Source organism: Mastigoproctus giganteus, chromosome 12 (assembly GCF_048544385.1).
Source record: "Mastigoproctus giganteus isolate SK-2022 chromosome 12, ASM4854438v1, whole genome shotgun sequence".
Taxonomy (NCBI): Eukaryota; Metazoa; Arthropoda; class Arachnida; order Uropygi; family Thelyphonidae; genus Mastigoproctus; species Mastigoproctus giganteus.
The window spans coordinates 126,462,218-126,480,225 of record NC_143586.1 but is presented as its reverse complement, the minus strand read 5'-3'; the positions used below and the strand labels follow the sequence as shown (position 1 = coordinate 126,480,225).

The following is an 18,008-nucleotide window of genomic DNA, read 5'->3' as shown; positions in this document are numbered from 1 at the left end:
AGTGGCAAATGATTAAAAGAAACAAGCTTATATAGTATCAGCCAAAAAAATAATAATAAATAAATAACTTCATTAGTTGGTCCATATCCACTAATAATTTCTCTAAGCTCTCTTTAAATTTATTCAAACCGTCCACTTCCATAATATCAGATTGAAGTTTATGCCAACAATCACTTACTTTCTGGCCAGAAGCAGTTTGCACACATATATTCTGCAACCATCCTTTTTCAATATAAAGTTATGACCCCTTATGTTTATTATCCAAGAAGGATGCCCTCAGTATTTAAGTTACTCAATCCTTCAATCAGGTCTCCTCATAGTGCCTAGTTTCCAAACACTGGAGTAAAGATTAAATTTCACTGACAACATAAACATATTACATTAAAACAGACATGTAGAGGATTGTTTACTGGTAGAGTGTATGCTTATAATGTTAATACTCACTTTAAAGTACAAATTGCGTTTTTCAAAGAAAGGCATTTTTTTTTTTTTTTTTTGTAAAGTTAAGCTGAAATACCAAGGCCTCAGAATCATAAACTTCGAAAATGACAAAATTTAGTTTTAGAAGGTAACGCTGTAGAATCACATGGATTAAAATTTTAATAAAAACAGTTCATTTGAAACAGTTCCCTCATCTACAGATCGATCACTACAGAAGCTAGGCATACGGGAAACGCTTGCATACTGGTCTCATTGCCATTTGTAAGGTATTTAACGAGTGACCTTTTGGAAAATGTGTAAATTAGCAGCTAGACAATCCTAACAGTCAGAAAAAAAAAAAAAGGCCTTAAAAGAAGAATATTTGTAGGAATATTTGTATGCCCGCCTATATCATTTACTTTGCATGTCATTGTTTATGTAGATTTTAATATTACACAGTACACAGGTATGAATTTTGAATTCTAGATATTTTTATAACACCACCACGTATAGCTCAACACTGTTATTTCAGTAACTGATAACAGTGAAAAGAATACAGTTTATATTCTGTTCACTCTAACTGAAATAAATTTGTCTACATCTTACTGTAATAAATGAATACATGCACTCGGTCTTTCATTACCTTCCAAACAAACCAAAATAGCAAACAGAACTTAGAAATTTAAAACTATTTCTCTCTATACATTAAAAAAGTTTTCCTCTTAGTGATATTTATTTGAGACAATGGGAGAAGAGGGTGGGGCAATTATGTCACTTATTTGAGCCAATGGGAGAAGAGGGCAGGGAAATTATGTCACTACAAATGCGCAGGTAAATAATTACATAGGTCATTTTCCAATTAGATTTCAATCAGTGCATTATAATGTTAGTATATTAGTATAATGTTATTATTAAACAAATAATAACATTATATAATACAAAACTATACAAATATTTAAAAAAACTAAAATGTTTACAAAATATTAAACTATTTACAATCTCTACGTTGGAGAATGTTACATGGAAGGAAAACATGCAAATGGCTATTGGGCAGAATCAGACACATACCAACGTTCACCAACCTCGTGCACTTGCTTCATTGTTTATGCCCGGCATCATTTGATCTTCCATTGTAACATGTTTTGTATAGACTATAAAGCATTTTGGACTGAAGCCTCAAGCTATGGAAAAGTCTAGAGTATAGTGCAAAAGCATCAATAATACATAGCCAAGTCTGAATTAACAGAATGTTAGCAAAACGGCATCATTTTAAGTTATATCTCATATTGTGAATACCTTCACAACGAGTTGCCATGATATTGCACTACTTCGAATAAGTAATGCTTCACCTGAGGAGAAGACTAATGGGTGGTAGTATCCATCTGAGAATAAGTAACATTAGTCTTCTCCTCAGGTGAAGCGTTATTTATTCGAAGTAGTGCAATATCATGGCAACCCGTTGTGAAGGTATTCACAATATGAGATATAACTTAAAACGATGCCGTTTTGCTAACATTCTGTTAATTCAGATATGGCTATGTATTATTGATGCTTTCACACTATACTTATACATTTTTTGTATATTAATGTCAGTTGATGAAGGAACCCATCATCCCGATATAGTTGTATATTTGTAAATATTTTAATTAAATATTTTAGTCCTGCTCTTTTGGATGCAACAGTATTCCTCATGTATTATGGAACCCGAAGCAAAAGGCCTTTTCCTAAGTGACCTATGTAAATGCAGGTAAATAATTACATAGTGATATTTATTCGACCTTGAGTATGCTGTGTGGTGGGGTAGCCAATGGGAGAAGAGGGTGCAGGTCACATGGTTCAAGTGGGAGGGGCAATTACGTCACTACAAATGCACAGGTAAATAATTACATAGGTACATTTTCTGATTAGATATCAACAGTGCGTTTAGACAGGTGTGGCTTTTATGTAGAAAAGATTTCACTTACTCCATCATACACCTGCAGGGGTTGGTGAGCAAAGGAAGCAGGGGGCAGAGCCTCCTAGTCTGATATTAAAAAAAGATATATTTACAAATATCTCCTGTAACAGATTAGGACTAAGCTTATACAGCATTAGCCAAAAAAAAAAAAAAAGAGTGCACACACTTCAACCATCCATACTCTCCAAGAATTTGTCTCACTCTTCCTTGAATTTGTTCAAACCATCCACTTCCACAACAACAGATTAAAGCCTGTTCCAACAATTAATCCCCCCCCCCCCGGCTGAAAGCAGACATCTACACATTACACATCTATTCTGCAACAATCATTTCTTAACTTGAATTTATTCTCCCTCGTGCGTGTGTAGTCTCGATAAGAGGAAAATGCCATTAGCATTTAGCTTAATCAATCCGTTTGAGGCCTTAAAAACCTCAACTATATCTTCCTACAGGTGCCTAGACTCCAGACACTGCAATTTGCAGAACGAAGCCTTTCTAGGTAAGTGCCCCCTTTTTTTTCCTTAACCAATCTGGTTGCCCTTCTCTGCACTCGTTCCAGCAACTCTACATCCTTCCTAAAGTTCCTTTGTGACTACGTCGTAGTATCCAATCAAATTGGTCAGACAAGACTTCCCTTAACAAACCCACGCTGTGTCCGAGCTATAACTGAAGTCTTGTCTAGATGATCCTGCAATGCATCTTTAACCAGTGCCTCCATTGATTTCCCTGGAACAGAAGCTAAACTAACAGGTCTGTAATTACCTACATCTCCCTTTGATCCTCCTTCGTGGATTGGGGTAACATTTGCACATCTCCAGTCCATGGGTACCTCCTCTGAGTCCAAGAAAGCACTCATAATTATGGCTAAAGGTTTGCTTACTTCCTTTGCCTTTAATATAACTGGATAGATTCCATCCACCAGACCTGTATGCAGTACTCAAGATGCAACCTAACCATAGTCTTGTACTCATGGTTAGGTTGCATCTTGTACAATGGGATAATCACCTCCTTATCCCTGCTACAAAACTTCCTGTATATCATTGGCAAAACTCCCATGAGGTGTCGTGGCAGCATGTCTTCACTGTTCAGAGAATTTCATATCTGACTGCACTATTACCCCCAGGTCTTTTCCATTTTCCCTATCCTAAGTGTAATATTTACACAATTGATAAGTTACTCTGGGATTACTGCTATTCATATGCAGTACCTTTCATTTGTCAGTGTTAAACTTCAACTGCCATTTCTCAGCCCATCAACCTAATTTTTCTAGATCTTGTTGTGGTAGCATACCATCATTACTTTTGTTAAACATTTGGCCAATCTTTGTATCATCTGCAAACTTAGACATTAAGGCTAATATACCTTCATCAGTATAATTAATAAATATTTAAAACAACAATGGGTCCAGCACTGAACCCTGGGAACTCCACTAATAACATTAGTCCACGAAGAGCAGTGCTCATTGATAACCACTATCTGTCTTCTTTCGTTTAATCATCTGTTTATCCATAGAAGGAATTTGCCCTTAATGCCACATTGATCCAGGTTGTACACAAGACTCTTATGTGCAACAATATCAAAGGCCTTCCTGAAATCCAAATATATGATTTACAGAATTCTTTTTTGCATCCAGTTCCTCGGTAATCTATCAGATTGACGATGATCTGGTGTAGATATAGTATCACAAATAGGTTGCACAAGAACCTACGAATCACGTAGGTTAGTGATATCTAGTTAAATTTTTAATCTGTTGTAACTACTTAGAATTTACAAATTACATTATAACGTAATAAATATAACTTAAAATTGGTAAGAGATGCAAAATATATATACCCTAAGCTCAATATTGAAATATATATATTCATTTTTTTTTTGTTATTTGGTTTTTTTTTTTAGGAGCATTAGCAACTAAGGCCATATTGCTCCAGGAATATGAAGTGGTCATTCCCTGACCTTTCCGCATCCTCCGTATTTGGTGGTGGCAGGCTCGAACCCCGGTCTAATCAAGAAGCATGTGCTATGCACTGCTACTCCTTACCACCTGGCTAGGGAGGCGCCATATATATATTCAGTAATGCAAACTTCATAGCATGACTGGTGCATAGTGTCGTTACTGCATTAGGATAAACTCAGCGTTGTTGTGGGCCTTCATGAGAGCTTGAAGAACAGGATGCATGCCCTCGAAGGATTTAAATTGGGGAACTCATCAAGCTCTCAGCTGCCCACGGCAATGCCAGAGCTTGCACTTTATCATCAGGCAACACAGTAACAATCTCCAAGGCAAAATGCGCTGGTACCACAGGAGCTAGTTGTCAGTAACTCTGTTGTCAGGGAAACGGGAAATATATTGTGGAAAAAAGATAAGTGGAATAGGGCCAGGGTGTCTGCCATGGCCAAAAGTTGATGATGTAGAGCAGCAGATATCATCTTTTAAAGGCACAAAAGAGGATATTGTTGTATACATTGGCACTAATGACATTAAGAGAATTAATGACATTTCAACATTGACCTGTACTTAACAAGTAAGATGGGAGAAAGTATATGGCCGGCTGGGTAAAGTGCCTGCCTGGCAACCCAAAGGTCGTGGGTTCGAATCCTGCCTCGGGCTTGGATCAGAGTACTGCAAAATTCTTGGGAGGTACATTATGGCCATAGAAGCCGATGCACCAACAACTAACTAAAAAAAAAAAAAAAAAAAAAGTATATGATGAGAGCCTTGTCAATCAATTCAGCTTTGGAAAGATTGTGCAAGACTCATGGGGTAAAATTTTTCTCAGTGTGGTCTGCACTTGTTAACAGGAGAGATGCTTCTACAGGGATGGGATACACTTAAATAGAAAGGGTGCAAGAATATTTGCTGATGATATCGAGACAGTATTAGGTGGATCAGAAAACTGCTCGCTAGTGGGGTTCACAGATTAATAGATTAACAGTAGCTGCAGGTATCTGCAGTGATAGTGATTCTTGCATTGCCTCTATTGGAATGAGCAGAATCCTGGAAAGCAAAGTGCTGTGGATTTCAAAAACAGCTAGGAGTCATCATGAAACAAGTAAATACATGGGCTGATATAGGGTAACTAAGAGTAAGAACATGTGCATGTATACCTGCTCATACACCAAGGCTAAGAGTATAGTAAATAAATTTGATGAATTTGGTCAAGACATCAAAGGTGGTTATTGTGGGGATGAATTGTGGAAAGCAGAATTTGAATTTGGAGATTACAATTTGTACAGAAATGATATACAGGATAGGAAGGGAAGAGGGGTTATTGTGTTATTTAAGAAACACAAAATCGAAGGCAGTGTATCCAGTTGACATGGGTGGAGAGTGTAATGTTGAGTCAGTTTGGTGTGACATAAGCACTGGGATTGCTTATTAATTAAAAATGAGAGTGGGAGTGTGTTATAGGCATAATGACTCTGATGAGTACAATGAATAACTGTACAGAGAAATAGAGTGGGCCACTAAAACAGAATGTCTTATAATGGGGGATTTTAAAATCCCAGATATTGGCTGGAACTTGTGGGTTGGTCACTTGCACACTAGCAAGACTTGCAGATTTATTGGATGATTGTTTTCTACAGCAGTATGTTCGAGAGGCAACCAGCAGGAGTAATACTCTTGATCTGATTACCAACAGTGATTATTCATGCATTAAGAATCTATAGATAAAGAAACCACTAGGTGGTAGTGATCACAGTGCCCTGATGTGAGATTTACTTAAAGATGTAACTATCATCAGTGTTAAAGGGAAGGGTTTTTGCTTTTGTAAAGGTGACTATGGTGGTCTCAGACAGTTTTTATATTCTATACAGTGGGGACCAACTGATGATGATGCTAAGAACAGCAAATTCTAAATGGGAAGGATTCAAGCAGTAGTGTATGAATGAATTGGCATTGGGGCAGGTTCCAAAGGTGCTGGTATCAGAAGGGCGCACTGACAGGCCACATCAGTTCCGTGTCAAACTGTTTCAACACACTAGGCTAGCTGTCGAAATGGCATCCCTAAATGATGTCGCATCAGGATGAGAGCAGGGGGCAGGGTGAAAATTAATTTTCGCTAAATGGTGTGTTTTCAGAGGGCGATTCAGGCATGCATCATTAAATCTGACTGCATACTGCATAACATCTATTTGCCATCCAGAACCTAACTATGAAGGGACCAATCAAGCGACAGTTTCATCACCGAATCTTGAATGCATAACAGTTCGTAATTCAGGCATTGTACAGGGCTTTCCAATAGTAACGCTCGATTTTTGTAACGCAATAAAACAAATTGTGAGAGTGATAGTGATTTATTTTTATTATGAAGTATATGTGTTAACATTATGTTTTAAAAATTATATCAGATAAATGTCCGCCGCGGCTTTGTCTGGTTTGGTTAATCCTGGATACCCAATTGGTGATGACGTCATCGCAGAAAAGTGGCTCAATTTCAGCAATAACGCCCCTAATGTAACTTTTTCAGAATGTAGTGGGACCTCATGAATCTTCCGTGGGTTTTCGTCGCTCCAAATTCGGCAATTTTGCTTGTTAACAAAGCCACTTAACCAGAAATGAGCCTCGTCACTAAACATTATTTTTCGCCCAAAATCAGGATCGACCTCCAACTGCTCTAGTGCCCCATCAGCGAATGCACGCCGCTGCGCATGATCGTTGGGCTTTAGTTGTTGGGTTAATTGCACTTTATAAGGGTGAAGCCCTAAGTTCTTGAGCCCGACGCGGAATGGACTGTTGCGGATTCTCACGCACACTTTCCCGGACTGCAGCAATATTTTCAACGGATCTTGCGTTTCGCTAACGTACAGGCACTTTCAGATTTGCCACAGACCCAGTTGCTTCGAATTTGTTTATTAAACGGCGAATTGTGGATTCTGAAGGACGTTCGGCGACACCATAAACTGCACGGAGTGCACGAAACGTTTGACGAGTAGAACATTGGTTTTGATTTTTTACAATTTCGACTCGTTGCTCAGTCGTGTAACGCTCCATAATAAAATGCAGAGACTAACTGAATACGGCTACCAAAGATACCACCTGTGTGACTGTCGACTTCGTCATGCGCTGTTGCCAAACATCGAGCGTTACTATTGGAAAACGCTTTATATGTTCTACGATACTGAATAAGTTAAAAGTTATAAATAATTTGTAAATAAAAGTTATAAATAGTTATAAATTAAAAGTTATAAATAATAAAGTGGTTTTGTGCTTGCTATATAAACAGGTAATTGTGAATATTGTGATTTTTAATTTACATAAAACAACAAAAGCTCAACTAATTTTAGACATGCCACCAAAGCAAAAAACGGACATCAGTACCAAGTAGAAAGACTGCATAAAGAGGAAATTTAAAAAAAAAAAAAAAACATTCTGCCAGTTTACAAAACTTTGGCTTTCAATAAGCCACTCCAAATCCGAAAGTGACAACGAAAACAAACATAATTCTAATGAGGATGAAAAAAAATGATGGTGCTAGTTGCACCATCTTTTGGGTGTTTATTTGCCTTGGGTGCCGTCAACTAGGGTTGATGGCACCCAAGGCAAATAAAAAAAATGGTGCCCCTTGAAAACTGTTCTTTTGGAATTTTTGCATTTTTTAACCATAAAAAGGCAACCTCCAAATTTGGTGCCCAGGGCACGTGACCCACCATAGTTACACCACTAGATGATGCCATTCGATATTGTTACTAGTTCTTAAATTTGATTTTTTTTTTTTTTTTTTGAAAATGTCCAAAATCTGAGAGTCACTCAGATATTCAACTACTGTAACAGAAATAAGGGAAATTTATGCAAAGTGGGGATGATTCACTTCCACGAAACAACAGTTGACAACTTGGGGTAAAGAAAAACCACTCTCTGTCACGGCATGGTGGTACGAAGGGGTTATAATACATATTTACCTCTACGTCCATACACATATTAGCATTAGTAGAGACATATGATGCAAAAAAAGCAAGATTATGAAGCATCAGCCAAAAAAAAAAAAAAAAAAAAACCTCCAATCTCACCCCTCCATTTGTTCCAATGTCCAGCTCAGCCTTAAATTTATTTAGGCTGTCAACTTCCACAACAAAAGATGGAAGTCTGTTCCATCAATCAACTACCCGCTGGCTAAGAGCAAATTTCAACTCATCTATTCTACAACTGTCTTTCCTCATTTTAATCTGTGGCCTCTCAGGTTCTTAATCTGAGCAAGAGGAAGAATCCAATCAGCATTCAGCTTGTCAACCCATTCAAGGCTTTATACACCTCAATCAGATCACCTAGCAGGTGCCTACTCTCCAGGCACTGCAATTTGCAGAACTTAAGCCTTTCTTGATTAAGAACACCCCTTTGTTCCCCACACCAATCTTGTTGCCCTTCTTTGTACTCGTTCTAGCAACTCTACATTCTTCCTAAAATGAGGCTCCCAGACCTGCACACAATACTCTAGGTGTGGCCTGACCATTGCCTTGTATAACGGGATAATCACCTCCCTGTCCCTGCTAACAAAATTCTATATATCATTGACAAGACTCCATGACCTGCCCTGGCAGCCCCTCTGCACTGCTCGACGAACTTCATATTTGACTGTACAATTACCCCCAGATCTTTTTCACTTTCCACTACCCTGAGTGTAGTATCACAGAGGTGGTACATTTCTCTTTGGTTATTGCTACCCATATGTAGTACTTTGCATTTGTCAGTGCTAAACTTCAGTTGCCGCTTTTCAGCCAATTTGTCCAACTTATCTAGTTGGAGTAGCATACTGTCTTTACTGTCGTTAACAATCCTGCCAACCTTTGTATCATCTGCAAACTTTGACATTAAACCTCATATACCTTCATCAATATCATTGATAGATATACAAAACAACAATGGGCCCAACACCAAACCTTGGGGAACTCCACTATTATTATTATTATTAGCCATGTGGTACAAGGAAGCCTGAGATTTAGGCTGCACCAGCCAAAAAAAAAAATTCCTGAATTATCCTGAGAGAGAGAGAGAGAGAGAGTAGAAAGGAATCCCCCAAGAAAGAGAATAATGATGATATCCAGTGCAGGACCCTGGGTTTGCCAAGCCCATACTCACCAGATGTGAACCTCTTGAGTTCTAATAACATTTATCCACAAAGTGCAGTGTCCATTGATTACAGCTCTCTGTCGTCTCACACTCAATCATCCCTTTATCCATTGTAGCAACTTACCCTTAATGTCATACCTCTCCAATTTGTGGCGCCTCCGTAGCCAGGTGGGAAGGAGCAGCAGTGCATAGCACACACTTCTTGATTAGACGGGCGTTCGAGTCCGTCACCACCAAATATGGAGGATGTGGAAAGATCAGGGAATGACCACCACATATCCCGTAGCAATATGGCCTTAGTTGCTAATGCTCCTAAAAACCAAATAACAAACAATAACAAACAAATCTCCAATTTGTATAGCAGTCTTCCATGTGCAACAGTATCAAAAGCTTTCCTGAAATCCAAGTATATGATATCAAAATTATTTTTGGCATTCAGTTCCTTTGTGACCATAGTATCCAATCAAATTGGTCAGACAAGACCTCCCTTTAACAATCCCATGCTGTCTTAACTATTATTGCAGTCTTGTCTAGATGATCCTGCATTGCTTCTTTAACCAGTGATTCCATTATTTTCCCCGGAACAAAGGCAAGTTAAATAACAGGTCTATAGTTTCCTGTGTCACCTTTTGAACCCCTTGGAATATTACAGGAAAAAAATGAAATGGTGAGTCATAATCGCTTTTGAGAATAACAAATGAGTGAAAATCATGAAATGGATCGGTAAAAGACCAGTAATGATACTTTGCACACCTCCAGTCCATGGGGACCTCGCCTGAGTCCAAGGAAGCTCTCATAATTGGCAAAGGGTTTGCTTACTTTTTTTTTTTTTTTTTTATATGTGAACCCCAAACACGAGAGGTATTAGAACCTATAGTACTTAGTACCATGCTTGGGTTGAAGGTTGAGAAGACGAAAGAAGATATTTGTTGACATTGGACTTGAACTTCTGTAGACTGTAATTTTCAGGAAATACGTATGAAGGAAGGTTGTTCCAGAAAACGGCAGTTGAATGAATAAATGAGGAAGATGAAAAGTTGGTTCTGTGGGTTTGAAGTTGGACAGTAAATGGATGTTGGCTGGGGACGGCACGTGTTCGGACTGTTTTGAAAGAGAGAGCGGTAATTATAGAAGCCAATTCAGAAGAACAGGGCCCATGGAAGTATCTGTAGAAGAGGCATGCAGCAGAAACAGTACGTCTATGAGACAGTGAGTGGAGAGACTCTGTTAGAGATGAATCATTAATTAACCTAACTGCCCTCTTCTGAATGGAATCAAGAAGCCTGAGAGAGGTTTTGGGGGTGCCACCCCAGATTTGGGAACAATATTCCATGGCAGGGCAGATTTGCGACTTATAGAGAGTGAGCAACTGTTTGGAAGAAAAGTAAAGGCGCGAGCAAAAGAGAAAACCAAGTTTTTTAGATGCCGAGGAAGCAATATTTGTAATGTGCTTGTGCCAAGAGAGATTAGAAGTCAGGGTAATCCCCAAAAGAGATATATCATTTTGCCTAGAAATCAGCATGTCACTAAAGATAAGCATAGGAGCAGTAGAATCCTTTTTGCGAGATATAAGACAAGACAGTTTTAGAAGGGTTGAAATCAACTAAGCTGTCTTTGCCCCACTGGAGAATTACCTGAAGATCGGCATTTAAGGAATTAGTAGCAGATTTTCGAGAAGTTGAAGCTGATTGAACAGGGCAAGGTTTCTCAAAATGGAAAGTGGAATGCAATGTGCTATCATTGGCAAAACTATGGATAGGATTTCCAGTCATTGGAAGAAGGTCATTAATATACAAAGGAAAAGAGTGAGGGAAAGAACTGAACCTTGGGGTACACCGGCATTAGTGGAGAAGTTAGAAGACAGAGAGCCATCTACCATCACCCTCAGTGAGAGATCAGAGAGAAAACTGGATAACCAATTACTAAAAACAGATGGCAAACCATAAGATGGAAGCTTGTTTAGAAGACCTTTATGACAAACACGATCGAAAGCCTTTGAGATGTGAAGAGCAACTACTTGTGTTTCACCGAACCTTTCCATTGAATTAGTCCATAAATGGGTAACATAAGCCAGAACATCACCAGTGGATCGACATTGATGGAATCCATACTGGCGATCGTTGATCAGATGGAAGGTTTCTAGGTAGTTTAAGAGTTGGTGGTTAATTGATTTCTCCATTACTTTAGAAACAGTAGAAGTAATTGCAATGGGACGATAATTGGATGGGAGGGATTTGTCACCCTTTTTAGGAACTGGCTGGATATGAGCAAATTTCCAAGCAGAAGGAACCACACCTTTGGAGTAAGAAAGTAAAAAGGCGGCAAAGAATAGGAGTAAGTTTAGGAGCACAGGTTTTGAGAACAAGTGGAGAAATACCATCGGGACCTGGAGCTTTCTTAGCATCAAGATTCGTAAAAATCCTTTTGACGGAAGACCACAGGAGGCATTGAATGGAGCGTGTTGGGAATGGTGGGAGGTGTTTTACCAAGATCATTAATATATGAGTTGGAAGAAAAATGGGATGCTAGCAGGTCAGCTTTATCCTTGGCTGAAGTGACAACAGAACCATCTGGTTTGGACAGAGGAGGGAGCAGAGATGAGCAAAGGGTGCGGGCAATAGCATTGGCCAGGGACCAGAATGCTCAGCTACCACTGGGGCAAGAAGCAAGTTTTCTACTCTTAGCCTGTTCAAACTCTAGTTTGGACTGATTAATAACTGCTTTACAATTGTTGCGAGCTTTGGTGTAGTCAGAAAATGAAACTGAAGAATTAGAAACAAGCCAATTACGATATGCAGCATTCTTCTGTTGAACAGCCTTAGCACATTTATTGGAAAACCAAGGTTTAGATAAAGGATGAGATTTTAAAATGGAGTGTTGGATAAAGGATTCCATTCCTTCAAGAATAATTTCACTGACACGATCTGAGAAAACGTTGACATCAGAAGTTTTGAAACAATAATCTGACCAAGGAAAAGAAGAAAGAAATCTCGCAGGTCATCCCATTTTGCATTCTTGTAATGCCAAACAACACGAGGTTGGGAATAACCATGAGATAAAGGCACCATTGGAGAAGAGACAATCACAAAGTTGTGATCTGGAGTACCTAAAGGACCTCTCACTTCGACCGTGTACTTAGAAGGGTTGTTTGTGAGAAAAAGATCAAGCATGTTGGCTGTATGATTAGGATTGTCCGGTATTCTTGTAGGTAAATGAACAATCTGTGCAAAGTCATTAGTAATTGCAAAAGCCTCAGCATCTCAACCAGCTGGGTCAGTTTGACTAGAAAACGGAAGCTAGCTGGAGTTGTGAACATTAAAATCACCAAGGAAAATTAACTCACTGTTAGGAAAGTTGGACTGGAGAAAGTCAAGTTGCAAAGAGAGGAAGTCAAAAAGCTCCAAGTGATTAGTGGAGTTGGGAGAACGGTAGAGACAGCAGATGAATTTTACGCAATGAGGTAGAGAAATTTTAAGCCTGAGAAGATCAAAGAGAGTAGATTCCAAATTGCTAAGTCTCTGACAGGGAATATCAGAACGGACATATGCACAAGTACCACCTTTGAGGCGAAAGGAATCATACAGCGAATAATTTGGGCATCTGAGATGAGCAGTAGTAGAATCAACCGATAACTGAGATTTTGTTAGAAAAAGTACATGGGCTTTGGCAGACTGCAAGTGGAAATGGACATCGTTAAGATTAGAGTTGCGACCACATATATTTGTGAAATGAATTAGGAAGTTTTGGAAGGTTACACCGCAGACAAGGCGCCAGGTGGTGTCAAAAGCCTTCTTTATATCTATTGAAACCATTACTAGATGTTAGAATTTAACAAAGGCATTACGAATGGCAAATTCAGCCTTAACCATAAGATCCAAGCATGATCTGTTTTGATGAAAACCATATTGAGTATGGCCCATTAGCTGTTCTGACTCTATGATCCAGATGAGTCTACTGTAGACAATTTTTTCAAGGATTTTTCTGAGACAGCTTGAGAGAAATGTTGGTCTATAGCTGTGTGGGTTGGTTGGATCTTTTCCAGGTTTTAGGAATGCCAAAACAGTAGAATGATGCCAAGAAGCTGGATAAATATTTTCTAAAAAAATACGGTTGTAAAAGAGCAGGAGGATGCACAGCGCTTTGTCATCAAGATGTTGTAGCATGACATAATAGATCCCATCTGGTCTAGCAGCACCATTGTGGGCTTTTCTAATAGCATTCAAGAGTTCAGAATATTGCAGAGGTTGTTATGTGGCAGAAGATTGGCAGTTTTAATGTTAACAGAATGCTGTTCTGATGTGTTTTTGATATGCAGAAAAGATGAAGTATAAGCTGATGCTGCTGAGATTTTAGCAAATGTATTGCCCAAATGATTAGATAGCTGTTGCCCATTCCAGGATAGGATTGGTGAAGGTGTGGTTGGAAACTTACCAGAAAGCTGTCAAATTTTTTTCCAAATTTTTTCGCTGTCAGTGTTTCTGTTAATGCTTGATGCAAAACGGGTGCAGGATTCCTTCTTGACATGACTTTGTATGAAACGTGATTTTGCCTTTGATTTCTTATAATTTATCAGATTGGCTGTGGTTGGATATTGCCAAAACAAATTCCAGGCTTTATTTTTTTGCTTTTGTGCATTCCTCATTGCACCAATAATTATAATGCTTTCGGCCCGGGGGATTTGATAATAGTATTGCGTCTTTGGCCACATTTAGGAGATGAGACGTGATCTATTCTGTCACATAATCAATAGGCTGGAGACGGATTTTTCCTTCATTGAAAGATATTGATGACTGGAATTTTGCCTAGTTTGCTCGGGCAAATTTCCATTTTCTGCAGGGTTGATTTTGCCTGCAGAAAATTTCCATTTTCTGCAGGCTAGAGGAGTCTGCGCTATCAAGAAGTTGCATACTATTGGGAAGTGGTCACTGCCCATGGGATTATTTATTACATACCACTGTATGGTCGGAACCAGTACCGGAGAACAAATTGAGAGATCTATTGCTGAGGTGTGTCCAGTTGAGAGCTGTACGTGCGTGGGTGCACTAGTATTAAGTATGGTGAGGTTTAGTGCCTCTAAAAAGCTTTCAATTAGTCGACCCCATCTATCCAATTTAGTAGTGCCCTCATAAGGGGTGGTGCCCGTTAAAGCCACTAATATACAGATTGGTGGAGATATCTGTATGAAGAAGTCTTCAGGATCTTTTAAAGAGTAAAAATGGTTTGGCTATAGGTAGATTGAGACAAGTGTTATTGCAATTTGGAGAGTTATACGAACAGCAACAGCTTCTATTTCCATTTGAAGTGGTATATATTTAGTTGGGATCTTTGAATTTACTAGGATTGCCACACCACCATGGGCAGCATTATCTGTATTTCAATCTCTTCGATAAAGGCAATAGTTCTTTATTGAAGGAGATATTTGCAAGGTTAGGTAAGTTTACTAAAGACAAAGGGCAACTGGAGAATAACGATTAATTAGATCTTGGATATCATGTGTATTGCAACGAAATCTTTTACAATGGAACTGCAGAGGATTTCTTTATTTCTTAAAAACAAATAATGCAGAGGCATTATTTGTTTTTAGTTAATGAAACTGATTCTGACTGCTTTTTGAAGATGACTGGTTTATGATATTCCAATTTCTGTTTGTCTTTTATTAGGAAAACTGGCCGACCAGTGTACATTTCTTCTTCTTCGGCATGGATTCCTAAAATAGGATCTTCCCAAATAGGTGTGCCATCTATGTCCATGGTTGTGTCCTGAATATTTTTCATTGCATTTGAGTTTGTATTATGAGATGTGGCAGCAATCACTGGAGGAGATGCTGCTGGTATTGTCAGAGGAGTATTATTTGTTTGGTCTGTGGTCTTGGATTGTTGCTTGCATGCAGTTTGTTGTAGCTTAGAGAGGACATTTGCGGCCAATAGCTTTGGCAAGAGACCAGAAAGCTCGGCTACCATTAAGGCAAGAAGCAAGTGTTCTACTCTCAGCCTGTTCAATCTCTAGTTTGAACAGGCTAAGAGTAGGCTGATTAATAACTGCTTTACAATTGTTGCGAGCTTTGGTATAGGCAGAAAATGAAACTGAAGAATTAGAAACAAGCCAATTACGATATGCAACATTCTTCTCTTGAACAGCCTTAGCACATTTATTGGAAAACCAAGGTTTAGATAAAGGACGAGATTTTAAAGGGTAGTGTGGGATAGAGGATTCGATTCCTGCAAGAATAATTTCACTGACACGATCTGAGCAAACGTTGACATCAGAAGTTTTGAAACAGTAATCCGACCAAGGAAAACCTTTGCTGCCTCCTTTAATATAACGATAAATCCTGTCCACCCCAGGTGCCTTCCTTATGTTTAACTTCAACAATTTCTCCTCCACTTTGCCCTCAGTTATTACAAAATTACTTAGCTCCCTGTTAGAGTTTGATAAACTTATGGAACTCCCTTCATTGAATAACTTCTCATGTGGGACTGTAGATGCAAAATACTCATTCAGTTTATCAGCTACCTGAGCCAGATTATCAATAGTCATCCCATCTATGTTAAGTGTTCCAATCGGATTCATCCCTTTCCTTCTAGAGTTTACATAAGTAAAGAATTCTTTGCTGTGTTTCTTTGCATTCTTTGCCAAGGATTTCTCGTAATCTGCATTCACCTGCCTAACCTCCTTTGTGACTTGATTACAGACTAGTTTATACCTGCCTTAGGCTTGTGTGTCACCTGATACTTTATATGTATCCCATACATTTTTCTTCTCTGCCATGAGTCTCATTAGTTCGTCTGACATTCATTTAGACCTAAACCTTGAACAGAATTTCTTAGTTGGAATGAAAAGCATTCGCATTAGCAAAGGCATATGATGCAAGAAAGCAAGCTTATATGGCATCAGCCAAAAAAAAATCTAATTTCTCCCATCCACTCACTCCAAATGTTTGTCTAGTTCTGCCTTGAATCTATTTAAGCTATCAATTTCTGCAAAGACAGATGGAAGTTTGTTTCAGAAATCAACCACCTGTTGGCTAAAGGCAAACTTCCGCACATCTATCCTACAACCGTCTTTCTTCAATTTGAATTTATGCCCACTCAGGCGATTATTCTGAGCAAGAGGAAGAATCCCATCAGCATTGAGCATGCTCAAACCATTCAAGGCTTTATACACCTCAATCAGATCACTTCGCAGGTGCCTAGTCTCCTACAGACTGGGAATAAACTATATCGTATAAAGCCTGTAATTGAACCGTGGCAGTCTAGTCTGTGCAGGAATCGTAAGGAGGAAGTTGTTCTTGCCCGGACCTGCATAGGACATAGTCATTTGACACATTCGTTTTTGCTGAGGTCTGATGACCCTCCATGTGTGAGTCCTGTGGCACAATTTTAACTTTTAGACACATTTTAATTGATTGTCCAGATTTTAGCAATATCCGTTTTACCGCTTTTAATCATCTGACTGAGCCGTATACACTCAGTCAGATTTTATCTGACAATGACCATGTGTCTGCTGTTTTTAGCTTTTTAAAATCAATAAACATTTTTGCTCTTATATAAAATTTACATTTTTCTTTTATACATATGTTATACATTTTGACATAGTGACCTAACTAATTAGTTCACTGAAAGTTTAAAATTTTTTTTATATATGACTTGGTCTTGGCGCATTATAGCCTTAGTAGCTAATGCGCCAATAAAAACAAAACCAACCAACCAACCAACCAACCAAAGCCTAGTCTCCAGACACTGTAATTTGCAAAACTTAAGCCTTTCTTCGTAAAAGCAACCCTTTGTTCCATTCACTAATCTTGTTGCCCTTCTCTGTACTCGTTCCAACAGCTCTACATCCTTCTTAAAATGGGGCCTACAGACCTGTATACAGTACTCAAACTGTGGCCTGCCCATTGTATTATACAAGGGGATAATCACCTCCTTATCCCTGCTAGAAAACTTCCTGTATATCATTGTCAAGACACCATGAGCTACTCTTGCCGACCGACTGCACTGCTCAGAAAACTTCATATCTGCCTGCACAATTACCCCCAGGTCCTTTTCACTCTCTACCACTGTCAGTGTAGTACCACACAGTTGATACGTTACTCTAGGGTTACTGCTTCCCATATGCAGTACCTCTACATTTGCCCCTCGACATTGGCACCTGTACGTGGTGAGGGGGCCCTCCCAGTGATGCTGCTGGTTTTCCAGATTAGCATCACTGGGATCTAACGCTCATACCTTGGTTCCAGGGTTACATCATTGGAATCTGGTGTGTGCAGCCGTGCGCCGTGACCCATGGAATTCGGAAAGGGGGATCCTGGTGGTTGAGGGAACCAGCCTTAAAACACCACTTTGGCCCCTGCTTCAACAAGACAGGTGGTCCCGGACCGGCCCGACTGGGATCAATCGGCAGGTGGTTCTTACTGCTAGGGTCAACTGTGTTCCAATAAATCTCCCTCCCTTTGATCCTGGGATGGGATCAAGGCTTATTGGAAATGTGGGTATGGTGCTCCTAAGCGAACTTGGCATCCCCCTCGTAGGGCTCCATGGTGGGTGAAGTACTTAGGGCATCGCA

At 39.2% G+C, this 18,008-nt stretch overlaps 1 protein-coding gene across 1 annotated transcript in view; it reads left to right on the top strand.

Moving 5' to 3' along the window:
• UbcE2M (NEDD8-conjugating enzyme UbcE2M) overlaps window positions 1-18,008 on the top strand; it is a 125,683-nt gene that overhangs the window by 60,337 nt on the left and 47,338 nt on the right. The window lies entirely within an intron of this gene.